Source organism: Oryx dammah, unplaced genomic scaffold (genome assembly GCF_014754425.2).
Source record: "Oryx dammah isolate SB20612 unplaced genomic scaffold, SCBI_Odam_1.1 HiC_scaffold_27, whole genome shotgun sequence".
NCBI lineage: Eukaryota > Metazoa > Chordata > Mammalia > Artiodactyla > Bovidae > Oryx > Oryx dammah.
Window position 1 is genome coordinate 73,908,964 of NW_024070211.1, and position 19,479 is coordinate 73,928,442.

General features: G+C 37.4%; 1 protein-coding gene across 1 annotated transcript in view; it reads right to left on the reverse strand.

Annotated features, from left to right (window-relative positions):
• ZRANB3 (zinc finger RANBP2-type containing 3) overlaps positions 1–19,479 on the reverse strand; it is a 282,932-nt gene that overhangs the window by 90,612 nt on the left and 172,841 nt on the right. The window lies entirely within an intron of this gene.

Sequence of the window (19,479 nt, forward strand, 5' to 3'; positions counted from 1 at the left end):
AATTATCCAAATGTGACACAGAGACATGAAGTGAGCAAATAATATTTGAAAAATGGTGCTGATACAGTTCTTTGATGCAGGGTTACCAGAACCTTCAATTAATATTATAAAAAAAAGTTACATGAGAAGCTCAATAAAATGAAGTATGCCTGTATTCTGTCTTAACTGTTTATAATCAGCAAATGCTTTTGTACACCCATGGTGGATTCATGTCAATGTATGGCAAAACCAATACAGAATTGTAAAGTAAAAAAAAAAAAAAAAAAAAATTCAATTCAGGAAATATCACAACAAATTTCACAACTTAAAAAGCTTATAAATATCTACATGTATTTTCAGGAAAAAAATTTCCACATTCAGGAAAAGATTTTTATTAATTAACTGGATACAACTATAATCACAACTATAATGTTTTTCTTACAATTTCCACTGCTTACACTTTGATTACCTCTTCATAGAACAACTCTGTAATATTTTCTTTGAAGAAACAGGGTAATTCAGGTTTACTCAAGCATGGATTATCAAATTTTATTTATTAATAATAAGTTTCAGGTTCATAATTGATCAGCATGTTGTATAAAATTTTTTTAAACTGTCAAACTTGAAAACACTTCCATCAAGATTCTACCATATGTGAGCTGTAAGAATTGGAATTATTTATGTATTAATCCTCTGGCTCTGTATATTTCAACCTTGTTTCCCTCCACTATGCATATTCTTCCAGTACAGGTGACGGAGGACAAGTTCACATTGCAGTACAACGGCCATCCTTGCACTGTGAGTGTTCCTGGAAGCCATTCCTACACTGGCATGGCGGACTATTACCTAACAATGTCTAAACAAAGGAAATTACTCAGAATTACATAAACTCGAACAAAATGTACCCCAATACCATCTCCTCTTAGCCTGATACATAAAATGCTTGTTGACCTCCAACACCACCAGACAATTAAATAAATACACGTCTATCTATGTACATATATATGAAAATGATGAACTGAAAAGATCTTTCAATCGATTAAGATTAAATAGGTTACTTCTATAAATTTTACAAGATACAAAATAGTGAAAATTGCCCAAGATCTTCCCAGAGCTTTGAAAGAGTCCTATATAAGCAAGGGATTCTCAAGTTTAAGGTTCATTAGTTTCATGGGAAGGAAAGAAAATTATAAAACAAATACAGTTCAGTTCAGTTGCTCAGTCACGTCCAACTCTTTGGAACCTCATGGACTGCAGCACACCAGGCTTCCTTGTCTATCACCAACTCCCAGGGCTTACTCAAACTCATGTCCCTCGAGTTGGTGATGCCATCCAACCATCTCATACTCTGTCATCCCTTTCTCCTCCTGCCTTCAATCTTTCCCAGCATCAGAGTCTTTTCCAGTGAGTCAGTTCTTTAAAACTCTAAAGTACTGGAGTTTCAGCTTCAGCTTCAGCATCAGTCCTTCCAATGAATATTCAGGACTGATTTCCTTTAGGATGGACTGGTTTGATCTCCTTGCAGTCCAAGGGACTCTCGAGAGTCTTCTCCAACACTACAGTTCAAAAGCATCAATTCTTTGGTGCTCGGCTTCTTTCACAGTCCAACTCTCACATCCATACATGACTACTGGAAAAACCATAGCCTTGACTAGACGGACCTTTGCTTGCAAAGTAATATCTCTGCTTTTTAATATGCTGTCTAGGTTGGTCATAGTTTTTCTTCCAAGGAGTAAACGTCTTTTAATTTCATGGCTGCAGTCACCATCTGCAGTGATCTTGGAGCCCAAGAAAATAAAGTCTGTCACTGTTTCCATTGTTCCCCATTTGTTTGCCATGAAGTGATGGGAACGGATGCCATGATCTTAGCTTTTTCAATGCTGAGTTTTAAGCCAGCTTTTTCACTCTCCTCTTTCACCTTCATCAAGAGGCTCTTTAGTTCCTCTTCACTTTCTGTTATAAGGATGGTGTCATCTGCATAGCTGAGGTTATTGATATTTCTCCCTGCAATGTTGATTCCAGCTTGTGCTTCATCCAGTCCAGCATTTAGCACGATATACTCTGAATATAAATTAAATAAGCAGGGTGACAATATACAGCCTTGATGTACTCCTTTCCCAATCTGGAACCAATCTGCTGTTCCATATCCGTTCTAATTGTTGCTTCCTGGCCTACATACAGATTTCTCAAGAGGCAGGTCAAGGGGTCTGGTATTCCCATCTCCTTAAGTATCTTCCACAGTTTGTTGTGATCTACACAGTCAAAGGTTTTGGCATAGTCAATGAAGCAGATGTTTTTCTGAAATTCTCTTACTTTTTCTATGATCCAATGGATATTGGCAATTTGATCTCTGGTTCTTCTGCCTTTTCTAAATCCAGCTTGAACATCTGGAAGTTCTCAGTTCATGTACTGTTGAAGCCTAGCTTGGAGAATTTTCAGCATTACTTTGCTAGCATGTGAGATAAGTGTGCTCATCTCACAAAACAAGTACAGTGGCAATGAAATAAGGTGTATCCATGAAAGAGGAAAGGTATAAATGAATAAGAAAAAAATTTAAAGGACAAAGTTGCAGCAGTTTGGTTTAGGGTAGAAATAAACATTTAAACATAAAGGAAATTCAATTCCTAACAACCTAAAATTAATAACAACAACAAAATTTCAAAGGTTTCTAAAGAAGTAATGAAGCATGACTCTTTAAACTTCTTTTGGAATTAATACAGCCATTTCCTCATTCACATTTACAAGGTAAGTAAAAATTTGTTTCTCCTTTGCTCTCTCTCTCTCTCTCAGTTGCTAAGTCATGTCCAGCTCTTGCTGCCCCATGGACTGTGGCCTGCCAGGCTCCTCTGTTCATAGGATTCTCCAGGCAAGAATACTGGAGTGGGTTGCCATTTCCTTCTCCAATTCTAAACAAGAATAATTAGAAACTTCTTTGTATCTTTCTTTTGCACCATGTATAGTTTAAAAGAGGCATTTCTTAATAAGCACTTAATAGTAGCTTACAAGGGACTTCCCAGGTGGCTCAGTGTTAAAAGAATCTACCGGCCAATGCAGGAGACACAGAAGACACCAGTTCAATCCCTGGGTCAGGAGGATCCCCTGGAGGAGGAAATGGCAACTCACTCTAATACTCTTGTCTGTAAAATCCCTCGCATAAAGTGGCAACCCACTCCAGTGTTCTTGCCTGGAGAATCCCAGGGACGGCGGAGCCTGGTGGGCTGCTGTCTATGGGGTCGCACAGAGTCGGACACGACTGAAGTGACTTAGCAGCTTAGCAGCAGACAAGCCTGGCGGGCTGCAGTGCATAGAGTCACAAAAGAGACAAACATGACCGAGCACAATTAGTTTAACATGATAAAATAGGAAGCGTGGTAAAGAACATGTACACTTATCTTTGTTCCTGAAACATGTACACACAAGCATACACAGAGTCAACTTTGGAAACCAGCTTCTGATTTTCTTTTCAAAGTTAACTTCTCTTTTGTCCTTTTGTAGCAATCCCTTTCTTCCACTCCCAGTTCCTGGGAAACACTGACCTGGTTTCTGCCCCTCAGTTTTGCACATTCCATAACGGTATATAAACAGAATCATACAGTATGCAGCCTTTAAATCAGATTTCTTTCACTTAGCACACTGTATTTAAAATTTATGTGTACTGCTGGATATATTAGTAGTTCATTCCTTTTTATTGCTGAGTAGTATATCCCACTGCATGGATATTTTATGATTTGTTTGTACATTTACCAGCTGAAGGACATCTGGATTGTTTCAAGTTTTAAGTGACTATTAAATAAAACTGCTGTAAACATTTGCATACATATTTTTGAATGAACATATGTTTTCATTTATCTCAACTAAATATTCAAAATGGGATTGCTGGGTGGTATGTTAAGTGTATGTTTAACTTTATAAAAAATTGACATACTTTTTTCCAAAAGTTTATATGCTATTTTACATTCCTATCATTAATGTATGTGAATTCCAGTTCTTTGGCATCATGCATTAACATCATTTGGTATTTTCAATTTGTAAAAGTTTTATCTATTCTAATGCATGTATTTCATTGCAGTTTTAACTAGCATTTCTCTAATGACTAATGATGTTGCATCTTTTCAAGTGCTTTTTTGATCTCACCTTATCTTTTTGATATCTCTTTGCTTTATAACTGAGTTTTGAGAGATCTGATATGTTCTTTTATAAGTTTCTTTTGTATATTTTAAAATACATGTATTGATACACATATATGAATTTATATATTCCTTTATCAAATATGTACTTTACAAATATTTTCTTCTTGTCTGTGTATTATCCATTCATTGTCTTACCAGTGTCTTTGGAAGAGACTTTTTCAATTTTTATGAAGTAAAATTCATCACTTTTATCTTTCACAGTACATGTTTTTTGCATCCTGTATAAAAATATTTGCCTAACTCTAAGTCATAATGTATTCCTTTGTTTTCTTTGAGTTTTATAGTTTCAGGTTTTACAATTTAGTTTACAATCCATTTTTAATTAATTTTTTCATTTTTTAAATTGTGATCAATATACATAAAATTTACCATCTTGACCATTACTAAGTATGCAGTTCAATGGTATTAAATACATTCATAATGCTACATAACCATTGCCACTGGTGATCTTCATAAATTTCCGATCTTGTAAAACCCAAAGCATATACCCATTAAACAATAACTCCTCATTCTCTCCTACTCGCAACCCATGACCCATGGCAAGCACCGTCCTACTTTCTGTCTCTATGATTTTGATCAGGTAGATCACGTAAGTGGATTCACACAGCATTTGTCTGCTGGAGACTGGTTTATTGCACTTATAATGTCCTCAGGATTCATCCATGTTGTGGCTTGTGTCAGAATTTCCTTCTTCTTTAAGACTGAATATTCCATTGTATGTATAAACCACATTTTGCCTATCTATTCATTCATGGATACTTGATTTGCTTATTGTAAATAAGCTGTTTAACTCACTGTGAATAATGCTGCTATGAGTAAGGGCACAAATACCTCTTCACTACCCTGCATTTAATTATTTTGGGAATACAGCTGGAAGTGAAACTCCTGAATCACATGGTGTATCAGCTCACTGACTTTTGGCCTCCAAAATTTCTGATTAAGACATCAGCTAATAATCATTCTAAGGATCCCTTCTACACATTGGGTTGCTTTGCTCTTGCTATCAAGATTCTCTGTCTTTAGAAAGGTGGATCATAATGTATCTGGATATGGGCCACCTTTGGTTTATTTTACTCTAGAGTCTGTTGAACTTTCTGGACGTTTATAATGTCTTCCATCAAATTTGGGAAGTTTTTAGTCCTTATTTCTTCAAATAATCTCAGCTCCTTTCTTCTTGTTTCTCTTGGGAATCCACAATGCAGAGATCCTATGGGTTCTGTTCACTTTTCCTCATTCCTCTTTCTTTTCCTTAGATTTGAAAATTTCCATTGTTTTATCTTCGAGTTCTCTGATTCTTTTTATCTTTTAATTTCTTAAAATATATATATTTTATTGAAGTATAGTTGATTTACAATGTTTCAGGTGCACAGCAAGGTGATTCAGTTATACAAATACACATATATGATTTTTGAAATTATTTCTCATCACAGGTTATTACAAGATATTGACTATAGTCCCCTATGCTATTCAGCAAACCTTTGCTGCTTGTTGTGTATCTATTTTTTAATCAGAAACCTAGCATTCTATTCATACTAAGTCAAACAAGTGGAATCAAAATGTCATAATTTTTTAGTTAGGCAAAAATTTGTAAGTTTTCTAAAATATAAATATTATACATATTTATATATATGTATACAAAAGTTTTTCTACTACATTTGATAAAGGCTTGAAAAAGATCATCAAAAGAAACAGAAGAGATGGAAAAATTGGAGACAAGTTCTGCCTGATCAAATCTGCTTTTGAATTCCTCTAGGGAATTTTTCTTTTCAGTTATTTTACTTTTAAGCTCCAGAATTTCTTTTTAGAATTTTTAAAGTTTTCTCTTTATTAATATTTCCATTTTGTTCATTCATCATTTTCTAGACTTTTTCCACTTCTTCCTTTAATTCTTTGAGAATTTTTTTTAAATTAAGCACTATTTTTTTTTAAACCAAACCACTAGGAAAATATACCACAGTCTAGAAACAGCAAACAGACAGGCTATATTATCACTTCAAGCAATAAGTAGGTAAAAAGACAATAAGGTCCTTATCAAAATGATAAGACTGGGGTGAGAACAATGCATGTTATAAAGGCCCTGACAAAAGTGGTATTTGGTAATAGAGGACTGTCCCTTTTTTGCTCTAAAGGAGTCATATCTCACCCCTGAGTTGCTTACTTTTCCTCCCCTGACCTGTGTATTGCCAGAAGATTACCTCACTAGACCTCTGTTATTTTAGGGGGCAAAGTAAGCAATACTGGGTTTAGACTTTCTTTCGATTCTGGTTTATGAAAACCAGATTTTCCAAAGCCAATACTTCCTACTGCTCTTAATTAAGCAGTTCTTTCACTGTTTCCTCTTTCACTGTTCCTTCCTGAATCCTAGCATACAGCACAGTCAAAGTGCCCTTCTCCTTCAAGGGTGAGTGTCACTGCAAGATTGTCTTGTCACCATGCTGACTCTGCTGCAGACAGCCTCAGGGCCCATCATGGCTGCCAGCAAGAGGCAAAGGTTTGCTTCCCCTACTAGTGTGGTATTGCTTCTCATATTTTTACAGGTGGAAAATATATAATGTGTGAGAATTTTAAGAAATGTGCATCTACATCTTGATGGCCAGAAACGAATATCCACAAGGAGAAACGAATATCCACAAGGACCCTTTCAAATTTTGTATCCAAACCACTTCTCCCAACTCTACATCTTAAATTAACTTTGTATCATTGTATATAAAACAAAACCAAGCAAAACAAAACTGCAGAAGCCCCATTTCCTTCTAAATTAGCAACCTTATGGATTTTGTTTTAATACAGTTTGTATTAAATACAGTTTGTGGAAAATGCTATAGTGATCCTTCTGTTAAACAGGAGATTGACAACAAATAGAAACACCTCTCCTCACATTTCACCAGATCATAAGCAAGTTAGATGAACCTGCCAGCCTCTTGGTGTCTGTCTATTCAGAGAATCTGGTACCTTGGAGACTATGACTTGGTACAAGGGAGACTTCCTATTGCCAGATAAGCACCTGCAGCATAAAGAAGAAGTACATTTTTTAAAAATTCTCTTGCTTTTTCTATAGTCAAAAGCATGTTAGCAATTTGATCTCTGCCTTTTCTAACTCCAGTTGGCACTGGGAAAGACTAGAGATCTCTTCAAGAAAATTACAGATACCAATGGAACATTTCATGCAAAGATGCACACAATAAAGGACAGAAATGGCAAGGACCTAACAGAAGCAGAAGAAATTAAGAAGAGGTGGCAAGAATACACAGAAGAACTGTACAAAAAAGTCTTCATGACCCAGATAACCACAATGGTATGGTCACTCACCTAGAGCCAGATATCCTGGAGTGTGAAGTCAAGTGGGCCTTAGGAAGCATTACTACAAACAAAGCTAGTGGAGTGATGGAATTCCAGTTGAACTATTTCAGATCCTAAAAGATGCTGCTGCTAAAGTGCTGCACTCAATTTGTCAGCAAATTTGGAAAACTCAGAAGTGGCCACAACTGGAAAAGTTCATTTTTCATTCTAATCCCAAAGAAGGGCAATGCCAACAATGTTCAAACTACCACACAATTGCACTCATCTCACATGCTAGCAAGGTAATGCTCAAAATCCTTCAAGTTAGGCTTCAACAGCATCTGAACTGAGAACTTCCAGATGTTCAAGCTGGATTTAGAAAAGGCGGAGGAACCAGAGTTCAAATTCCCAACATCCACTGGATCATAGAAAAAGCAAAAGAATTCCAGAAAAACATCTACTTCTGCTTCATTGACTAAGCTAAAGCCTCTGACTGTGTAGACTCCAACAAAGTATGGAAAATTCTTCAAGAGATGGCAATACCAAAGCACTTTACCTGCCTCCTGAGAAACCTGTATGCAGGTCAAGAAGCAACAGTTAGTACTGGGCATGGAACAACAAACTGGTTCCAAATTGGGAAAGGAGTACACTAAGGCTGTATATTGTCACCCTGCTAATTTAACTTACATGCAGCGTACATCATGCCAAATGCTGAGCTAGATGATTCACAAGCTGGAATCAAGACTGCCAGGAGAAATATCAATAACCTCAGATATGCAGATAACACTACCCTAAAGGCAGAAAGCAAAGAGGAACTAAAAAGCCTCCTGATGAAGGTGAAAGAACAGAGTGAAAAAGCTGGCTTAAAACTCAACATTCAGAAAACTAAGATCATGGCATCCATCCCCATCACTTCATGGCAAATAGATGGGGGAAAAGTGGAAACAGTGGCAGACTGAATTTTCTTGGCCTTTAAAATCACTGCGGACAGTGACTGCAGCAATGAAAAGACGCTTGCTCTTTAGAAGAAAAGCTATGACAAACCTAGACAGTGTATTAAAAACCAGAGACATTACTTTACCAACAAAGGTCCATAGAGTCAAAGCTATGATTTTTTCAGTAGTCAAGTATGGATATGAGATAATGAAGGCTGAGCACTGAAGAATTGATGCTTTCAAACTGTGGTACTGGACAAGAGTTGCTTGGACTACAAAGAGATCAAACAAGTCAATCCTAAAGGAAATCAACCCTGAATGTTCATTGGAAGGACTGATGTGGAAGCTCCAATAATTTGGCCACCTGATGCAAAGAGCCAACTCATTGGAAAAGACCCTGATGCTAGGAAAGATCGAAGGCTAGAGGAGAATGGGTGACAGAGGATGAGATGATTGGATGGCATCACCGACTCTAAGAACATAAGTTTGAGCAAACTCCAGGAGACAGTGAAGGACAGGGAAGCCTGGTATCCTGCAGTCCCTGGAGTTGCCAAGAGTGGGACATGACTTTTTGACTGAACAACAACAACAAAGGCTATAAAAGGGAGTGACAGAGACACAAAGGGAGAAAACAAAGTAAGAGATAAAAGGAAATAAAGTGGGGCAGTTGGGCTGCCATTACAGTCCTAGCTGGACGCAGAAAGTATGGTATACGAAAATTTCCAGTGAGAATTATTCAATTATTGTATTGAATCTATATAATGATTTGAGGAAAATGGTTATTTAAAAAATACTGATTTTTCTAGTCCATGAACAGAGTGTTTCACTTCATTTATTTAAATCTTTCAGTTTTTTTTAATGTGTTACAGTTTATATTTATCTAATTCATAAGAAAATGTTTAGAAATGGGAATAATTTAATGTAAATAAACCAGAGGGAAAAAGTGAAGTAGGAAAGCTCTATTATAGGAAGATAGACTAAATAATAGGAATTATTCAGAGTGAAAAGACTAAGAGAGTTTATAAGTAGAACTGATAAAGAGCAACAGTCTAGGTAAATAGAACATAAACTTGTTCCTCAAATCCTGAAATATTAGGATGCTCTGAAACTCAGGAAAAGTGTCACCATGAAAAGAACAAAATGCACATTACAATGTAATCAAGCTGCAGAAAAGAGGAACCATCAAATTGTGTTATTTTTTTCACCCTAACCATATTCAGTTGATGGCATAAAGGTATGAAAAATGCTGTTAGAAAACATGAAAAATTTCTCTCTTCACTGCAGTCACACAAGTGGCTTTGGAAATGTTTAACATTTAGTGAACTGACTTTAAGATGAAGGATTTTGCAAAGTCCAGTGTTCTGAAACAAAATAGGTGGCTCAGAACACCTTATATGTTTACCAGTATAACTGGACACTCGAGTGCTCTAAACTTGAAATTGAAGGAAAAAATATAAAAGCCTGCTATATCAGTTAAGGGAGTATAGGATTTCAGATGCAGCCAAGCCATGTGCATGGGACAGATGGCTTCTCAAGAGTGCACTCATTTCCTGTTAGTAAAGTTCTTTGAGCTCTGCAAAACAGGAGATTCTGAAGCGCTCAGAATCAATTTGGTGAAAAGGAGCTCAAATGTGTAGAAGAAATTCACATAAATGGAAGTAATGTTTTATGTTTCTTAAGCCGAGCCAATCTCCAGATGTATGTGAATTATCAAAGTAACTGTAATCAGGACCAAAAGCAGCTGAATAAGCTGAGGCAAACTACTCACCCAAAGTACTTCTGCAATTACAGAGATAAACAAATATATGAATCCAAGAACTATTTTGCTGGCTATTTAGATAAATTTAGGAGCAAGTAAAAAAAACTACCTGGATAAATGAAAATATGTTATTTCAAGAAATAACTCAAGGTTATAACATAACTTAACAGCAGCATGCAAACCTGAGATTAGAATCATCAATACCCTGAGTGTAAGCTTCTCAATGGCAAGGACCATGTCTTATCTATCTTTGTATTCCTAGACCTAGCATGGTGGCTAACATATAATAAGTAGCTTATGAATTAATCAACGAATGGATGAACTGACTAATGAATACACCACACAGTTACTGAGGAGAGCAATTCTTTAGCCAGCAAAAGCTAAAACAACAACCAGAGTTTGGAAAGAGATGGTGGTTAAACATAACAAACTAATCACATTTATCACTTGTTTCTATTATTATAACATCAAAGGAAAGGAATTTAAAAGCTATTACATAACAAGGACAAAGACAATGAGAGAAAAGAGAGAGAGGGAAAGAAACAGAAGTTGAGCATTTCATCCAATTTTTGGAAAACAGAAAGTAAATAGAGGAGATGTCTTGGTTAAAACATGGTGCACTGAACCAACAAACATTCATCCTCAATCAAAATGAGTACAAAGAAATAAAAATACATGAGCCTACTAGGAAAAATAGAATGAAAATCAAATAACACAAACAATGTTAACATACTTCTACAAGCAGGAAAAAAAAAATGTGACGACACTAACAAATATAGAAAGCTGAATACCAGGGACCTAAAGAGTGGTGTGCACAAAATTCTAGAATGTGTCAGCAATGAAAAAGATCAGGTACTTTAGAAGGTGGGAATAAGTGTGACATGATAGCTAAGAATAGGAACATTGGCAAAAAAAAAAAAAGGAACATTGGCTCAATCTCTGGTCCAGGAGGATACTACATGCGGAGAGCATCTAAACCCAAGTGCTACAACCACTGAGACTGACTCTACAGCCCGTGAGGCACAGTATTGAAAGACTGAGCACCCACAGCCCATACTGCACAATAAGACACCACAATGAGAAGCCCGCACACCACAACTGGAAAGCAGACCCTGCTCACTGCAACTAGTGAAAGCCTGAAGGCAACAAAGCCTCACTGCAGCCATAAACAGATAAAAATTTTATAAAGCCCTCATCAAACACTACTAGAGAATGCTAGCAAAACAAATTATTATTTTGAAAACTCAAAAAGAGGAGAAACTAATCATTTTACCCTCCCTTTTACATTTTTAAATCTATCTTAAAATTTTTATGTATTTATTTTTGGCTGTGTTAGGTCTTCGTTGCTGCATAGCTTTTCTCTATTCGCAGCAAACGAAGGCTACCCTCTAGTTGCGGTCCTCTGGCTTCTCATTGCAGTGGCTTCTCTTGTTGCGGAGCATAGACTCTAGGGTGCAGGCTTCAGTTGTTGTGGTTTTGGGCTCTAGAGCACAGACTCAATAGTTGTGGGGCATGGGCTTAGATGCTCTGTGGCATGTGGGATCTTCCTGGATCAGGAATTGAACCCATGTCTCCTGCACTGGCAGGCAGATTCTTTACCACTAAGCAGCCAGGGAAGCCCTATTCTCCATTTTAAACAAACAGAACCACTGAATGTCTAAATAGTGGATGAGGTGAGGATCCTTTACAGAGGTATGTTAGCTAATAAATGAAGAAAGAGTATCCAAATATTACCATTTGCAATGTTTAGTGATTTAATAAACAGTGTACCGAACATTCACAGCTACTAACATTACACAAAGGAAGGCCTTAGATATCATAGGCCTTCTAATGGAAAAACACAACATCCTTAGAAAAGCAGAACTGCTAAAAAAAATTAAAGTCTCTGCATCAAATACAGAGGACAGAAGAACATGTTAAACAATACCGTGGAGATGTAAACAGCAAAACCCAGATTACAGCAACAATTTAGTTTTTTCAATAAATTAAAAATAATCAAACTCAGAAATTGAGGAGAAATCTGAACACTAACAAAGACTTAGGACATCAAGAGTGGGATCTATGATTTGTAACATGTGAGCCTTATTTGAGTACTGACTCAAACAAACAATGGGGGAGAAACTTATGAAACTGTAAAATTCTGACATTCACAAAATAACTGAGTATTGAAATACTGATGAGGTTTTTTAATGTTATTAAGGGATTATTATTAATTTTAATCTTTTTATGCATGATAATAGTATAATAACTTTTTTCTTAAAAAGAGTCCTTACTCTCTAGATATATTTATTAAAATATTTTATGGATAAAATGTGATATCTAGGCTTTGCTTCAAAATAACATGCGGTGGTAGAGGTAAGAGGGTCAGGAAGATCCCCTGGAGAAGGGAATGGCTACCCACTACAGTATTCTTGCCTGGAGAATTCCATGGACAGAGGAACCTGGCAGGCTACAGTCCATGGGGTTACAAAGTTGGAAATGACTGAGTGACTAACACACTTTCACAGAGGTAAGTGAGAGCATAGCTAAACCAAGGCTGGCCGTAAGTTGACAAAGGCTGATGCTCACTGGGTATGTGAAAAGTACATGGGGGACTCATTATTTTGTTCTCTCTACTTTTGTGTATACTGAATTTTTTCCATAATACAACATTAAAAAGACCAGAAAATAAACTAAGAAAGAAAAGTCTTCGAATACAGAATGCAAAAGAAAACTCAAAAGACAGCTTTGCACCATGGCTAAAGAAAAACCAATCCAGATTGGAGCAGAACAGAAGGCTATGGGAAGGAGGTCTCCAGGAAATAACAAGGGAAAAAGGAAAAGATTATTTTATGTGCTTGTATGACCTTTTGGAAGTTGACAGATCTGTTAGAGTCTCTGAGTAAAAACAAAAAAAAAAACCACTGATGGCAATATAAAAACCAAAAGATAGAATAAAAGAGAATAATTAAAGATAAAAAGTTGACCAAGAAAGGAACACTCAACTATTGGATTTACTAGAGAACAACATTAATTTAGCCTATGTATTCTATTTAGTCAACTATATAAACATGGATACTGAATTACCAAATAATTCAAATATAGGAAAGAGAACAGAAGAAAAGTGGTGACAAAAAGCGTTTCAACTTCTTCTCTTTCACTTTTTAGTTTTGTGATTTGGACAAGTTCCTTAACCTTTCTAATTCTCAGTTTACTCCTCTGTAAAATGGACATATTATCATCAACCTTGTAGCATTGTTGAAAGAATTAAAGATAATACATCTAAAATACATGGCATAGTATCTTTTTAAAAACATTATTTTGCGTATTTATTTTTAGCTGCATTGGATCTTCGTTGCTGTGCACAGACTCTCTCCAGTTGCGGAGGCAGGAGCGCCCCTTGGTGGCAGTGCATGGGCTTCTCACTGCAGCGGCTTCTCTTGTTGCACAGGCTCTAGGCATGCGAGCTCAGTAGCTGTGGCATTTGGGCTATAGGCCATGCAGGCTTTAGGGCGAGCAGGCTTCAACACTTGTGGCACACAAGCTCAGTAGTTGCAGCTCATGGGCTTCAGTAGTTGCAGAAGCAGGCTCTGTAGTTGTGGCTTCTGGGCTCTAGCACACAGGTTCAGTAGTTGTGGTGCACCGGCTTAGTTTCTTTGCACCATGTGAAATTTTCCTGGACGAGAGACTGAAGCCATGTCTCCCATGTTAGCAAGCAGATTATTATCCACTGTGCCACCAGAGAACTCTGGCAGAGTATCTTATATATAAAATGTAATACCATGTAGCCAATAAAAATGATATATTTTAGTTATTGATAAAGGATGACAATGTAAAATTGTGCTCAATGAAAAAGCATATTACAGAAAAGTATGCATAATATGACTCTATCTATATAAAATTGCCTATCTATCTACCTGTCTCCCTACCCCCATGTATCTAATAGAAAGGCTATCTAGAGGGAAAGTTTAAAAATATTGATACATTAGGTACTGATTATCTCTGGACAGTGAGAGTTCAGTTGATTTGTTCTTATTTAAAAACACTTTTCTCTTTGAATTGTTAAAATAATTATAAACCATTTTCCCCAAAGTAATAAACTATCTTTAAAGAATCTGCCTGCAATGGAGGAGACCCAGGTTCAATCCCTGGGTTGGGAAGCTTCCCTGGAGAAGGGAATGGCTACCCACTCCAGTATTCTTGCCTGGAGAATCCCATGGACAGAGGAGCCTGGTGGCCTACAGTCCATGAGGTTGCAAAGAGTCAACACAATTGAATGACTAACTCTTTCTTTCATCTTTACAGAAGTAAAACTAAAGAAAATAAAACAACTTATAAAGACAATGGGGTAAAGTGATACACTAAGTGAAGTAGCAGATGATAGCATCACCTGTAGGCTATGTTAAAATTTAAAACTATATAAAAATTATTAGATATACAGATAGGGGTAGAATTACAGAAAGAAAGAAAACAAGTTACCTGTTAGTATAGTTGGGATTATGCTGTTTCCATTCCATTTTTACTGTACAGTGTTATATATTTTATTGTCATATACACTTATATTGTTGTTGCATAGTCTCTAGGGTTGTGTTAGTTGCTCAGTTGTTTCTGACTCTTTGTGATCCCATGGACTGTAGCTTGACAGGATTATCTCTGTCCATGGAATTCTTCATACAAGGATACTGTAGTGGGTTGCCATTCCTTTCTCCAGGGGAGCTTCCCAACCCAAGGATTGAACCCTGGTCTCCTGCATTGCAGGCAGATTCTTTACCATCTGAGCCACCAGGGAAGCCCTGTTCAGTCGCTAAGTCGTGTCCAACTTTTTGTGACCTCATGGATTGCAGCAGGCCAGGCTTCCTTGTCTTTCATCATCTCCTGAAGTGTGCTCAAACTCATATTCATTGAGTCAGAGCTGCGATCCAACCATCTCATCTTCTGTTGCCCCCTACTCCTACTGCCCTCAATCTTTCCCAGCATCAGGGTCTTTTCCATGAGTTGGCTCTTTGCATCAGGTGGTCAAAGTATTGGAGCTTCAGCTTCAGAATCAGCCCTTCCAATGGATATTCAGGGTTGATTTTTTTAGGACTGACTGACTGACTGATCTTCTTCCTGTCCAAAGAACTCCCAGGAGTCTTCTCCAGCACCACAATTGGAAAGCATCAATTCTTTAGCACTCAGCCTTCTTTATAGCCCAGTTCTTACATCCATACATGACTACTGGGAAAACCATTTGTTGGTGTTATTCAGTAGCTTAGTTATGTCCAACTCTTTGGAAACCCATGAAGGGCAGCATGCTAGGCTGCCCTGCCCTTCAGTATCTCATTGAGTTTGCCCAAACTCATGTTCATTGAGTTGGTGATACCATCCAACCATCTCATCCTCTGTTGCCCTCCTCTCCTCCTGCCCTCAATCTTTCCCAGCATCAGGGTCTTTTCCAACGAGTTGGCTCTTTGCATTAGTTGGCCAAAGTATTGAAGGTTCAGCTTTACCATTAATCCATCCTTCCAATGAATATTCAGGGTTGATTTCCTTTAGGATTGACTGGTTGGATCTCCTTGCAGTCCAAGGGACTCTCAAAAGTCTTCTCCAACACCACAGTTTGAAAGCATCAATTCTTTGGTATCAGCATTCTTTATGGTCCAGCTCTCACATCTGTACATTACTATTGGAAAAAACCATAACTTTGACTATGAGGACCATCTTCGGCAGTGATGTCTCTGCTTTTTAATACACTGTCTAGCTCTGCCATAACTTTCCTTTGAAGGATCAAACTTCTTTTAATTTCGTAGCAGCAGTCACTATCCACAGTGATTTTGGAGCCCAAGAAAATAAAATCTGCCACTGCATCTACTTTTTCTCCATCTATTTGCCATGAAGTTATGGAATCAGATACCATGATCTTAGTTTTCTGAATGTTGAATTTTAAGCCAGCTTTTTCACTCTCCTCTTTCACCCTCATCAAGAGGTTCATTAGTTCCTCTTGGCTTTCTGCCATTAGAGTGGTATCATCTGCATCTCTGAGGTTGTTGATACTTCTGGCAATCTTCATTCCAGCTTGTGATTCACCCAGCCTGGCATTTTGCATGATATACTCTGAGTAGAAGTTAAATAAGTAGGGTGACAATATACAGCCTTGACATATTCCTTTCCCAATCTGGAACTAGTTCATTGTTCCATGTCTGGTTCTGACTGTTGCTTCTTGACATGCATACAGGTTTCTCAGGAGACAGGTAAGGTAGTCAGGTATTCCCATTTCTTTAAAAATTTTCCACAGCTCGTTGTGATCCACACAATGAAAGGCTTTAGCGTAGTCAATGAAGCAGAAGTAAATATACATATGCTTATTTTACAAGTTCTTGTATTAAGCCAACACCTATCTCCCCATTAAGTTTCATTCCTTGATAATAGTTTACTCTCTGAGGCCACAAAGCAAAAGTCTAATTCCTTTAAAACATGACAGATCTTTAAATTATAATTTAAAGACTTGTTCCCTCTAGGTCTTTCTTTTTCAAATTCCTATAAGCTTCGTAAGTTCAAGCACTATGTCTTATTCATCTTTGTATTGCCAGCAGCTCTGAAATAATGTCTTAAATACACCAAGCAATCAATAATATTAGGCACTTGTAGAGATGAATATGAAATCCCCTCAGTATTCTGGTAATATTTTCCCAGATATGTTTTCATTTGTTAACATGCTTCTTAAAATATGACTTTTAGTTTTCTTTTACTTCCTTGTATTCCTTGTCTCTGGTGACCTTCTAAAATCCACTCCAGTCGTTCCACTCTTGTGGCTATAACCAATACTGAAAAATAGCCCTACCTGGGAAATTCAGACCTTCCACCCTCCAGTACTCCCATCCTTCTAGCCCACTTGTTCACTCATACCCAATGTAGCCTATCTCATCAGCACCACTCAGTCAACTTTAACCATGTCTACAATATACTTCCTCACCTTGCTTTCATTTCTGAGTCTCTACATTACTTTTGTTTTTTAACAATATAGCATAATTTCCTTTGGCTGACAGTCATTGCATTGCAAGCTAGTGTAAAAAATACCTTGGATGGCTCTAAGACTTTTCCAAGTCTCTACCCACAATGCTGGGAAGACATACCTTACAGAAAGTGAAAGTGAAAGTGAAGTTGCTCAGTCGTGTCCAACTGTTTGCGTGCGACCCATGGACTGTAGCCCACCAAGCTCCTCCGTCCATGGGATTCTCCAGGCAAGAATACTGGAGTGGGTTGCCATTTCCTTCTCCAGGGGATCTTCCTGACCCAGGGATCGAACCCAGGTCTCCGACATTGTAGGCAGACGCTTTAACCTCTCCGCCACAAGACTTCTTCCATTACAAATCTAGAATTGCTGACTTCAAAAGGTTCCTCAGTGCCAACACTGATTCTACCACACTAATCTCATTATCTCATTCCCCCATTCACCAAAACCTCACACCACGTCAACATTCACCAAATTTTTAATCCCCAATTTTGCCATTTCTCTGAACATATAACTGTCACTCCACTTTCCTAAAAAAATAAAAGTATACAAGTTTTCTCAACTTCTTACCAACCAGAAACCATGGATATTCTCAATAACAAAGCCACTTTAAAAAAAAGCTAAAGGTATCTACATATACAAAGAAAGGACAAATGAGTACAAAACAATGTGTATGTCTATAACAGCCAGTGAAAAATAAAAATTTGTTTGAAAAAGCATACAATTTCTGTGGAAAGATTAAAACCATTATACGGTTGCCTAAAGGGAGGGAAACTGCAGTGAAAGCGAGATTTTTTCCAAGTATACACGCTTCTGTAGGTTTAGAATTCTGAACCATATGAAAACATTGTCTAAAAAAATAACAAATAAAACTTGTGAACATAATCATGCATGTCGTTTCATGCTTTAAAGTCCCTAATGCAGTGCCTGGGGTGTGGGGTAGGGATGGGAAATTATTCCTTAATGAGCACAGAGTTTCAGTGCCCATTAAAGTTGTACAGATGGATGGTGGTGATAGCTGCACAACATTAGTAAGTGTGAATGTACTTATTATCACTGAACTATAAACTTAAAAAGGGTGAAAGTGAGAAATTTTCTCAAGATTATTTTACTGTAATTAAAAAAAAACCCCACAATAGTAATAACTAAAAAACAACACAAAACACCCTCCAATGCCTTCTTACTGCTATTATGATGAAGAACAAGACTGTATAATGCTGACCCCTGCCTAATTCCATCTTGTCTTGAGATCCTCTCAAGAGGATCAATTAGCTCAAGAATATTCAGCTGAACTGAACTTCTTTTAATTCCTCAAAAGCACAGCAGTTTGTCCTGCTCTGGGTCTTACCATAGAAAATTCCTGTTCCTGGAATGCAGATGAGTATCCCTTACTCATAGGATGCCTCTTCAGTCCTTTCTGACTTGCTTAGTTCATTTCCTTTACTTCCCTTTTATGATACTCAATACAACTAAAATTATCTGGTTAGTGTTTGACTAGAAAATTCAATGAAGGCTGAGATCACTTGGGTTTTGTTCTCTAATGCAGGGTCCCCAACCTCCAGGATCTAATGCCTGATGATCTGAGATGGAGCTGATAGAAAAATAATAGAAATAAAGTGCACAATAAATGTAATGTACTTGAATCATCCTGAAACTATTCTGCTCTCCCTCCCTCCCCTAGGTCTGTGGAAAAACTCTCTTCCATGAAACAGATTCCTGATCCCAAAAATGTTGGAGACTGCTGCTCTAGCATATAGCATGGCAACAACAGGTACCCTATAAATATTTTTTGAATGAATGGATTAATTCAAAATTTAACTATACTCCAGCTGTGCTCTAATCAATAAGCAGAGTAGAACCATCCTTTATACTGGATGTTATTATGATTAGTGTGCCCTAACATTACTTTATTTTTATCAGTTATGATAGACACGACTTTCATTTAGCCTGCTGCTGCTGCTAAGTCGCTTCAGTTGTGTCCGACTCTGTGCGACCCCATAGAGGGCAGCCCACCAGGCTCCCCCGTCCCTGGGATTCTCCAGGCAAGAATACTGGAGTGGGTTGCCGTTTCCTTCTCCAATACATGAAAGTGAAAAGTGAAAGTCAAGTCGCTCAGTCGTGTCTGACTCTTAGCGACTTCATTTAGCCTAGGGTTATTCAAAACCAGAAGTCTTTGTGAACTGAACTACTGATAATAGGTGAGGATTTCTCAAATCCTTTCATACAAAGCAGACATTCTAAGCACAAGTGCAGAATTTATCCTATTACTTTTTAGCTACTTATTTTTCAAACTTATCTCTGCCATCCCATATATTAAGTATTTTTCTCAGATTTGAGCTATTTGCAAGTGGAACAGACCTGATCTCT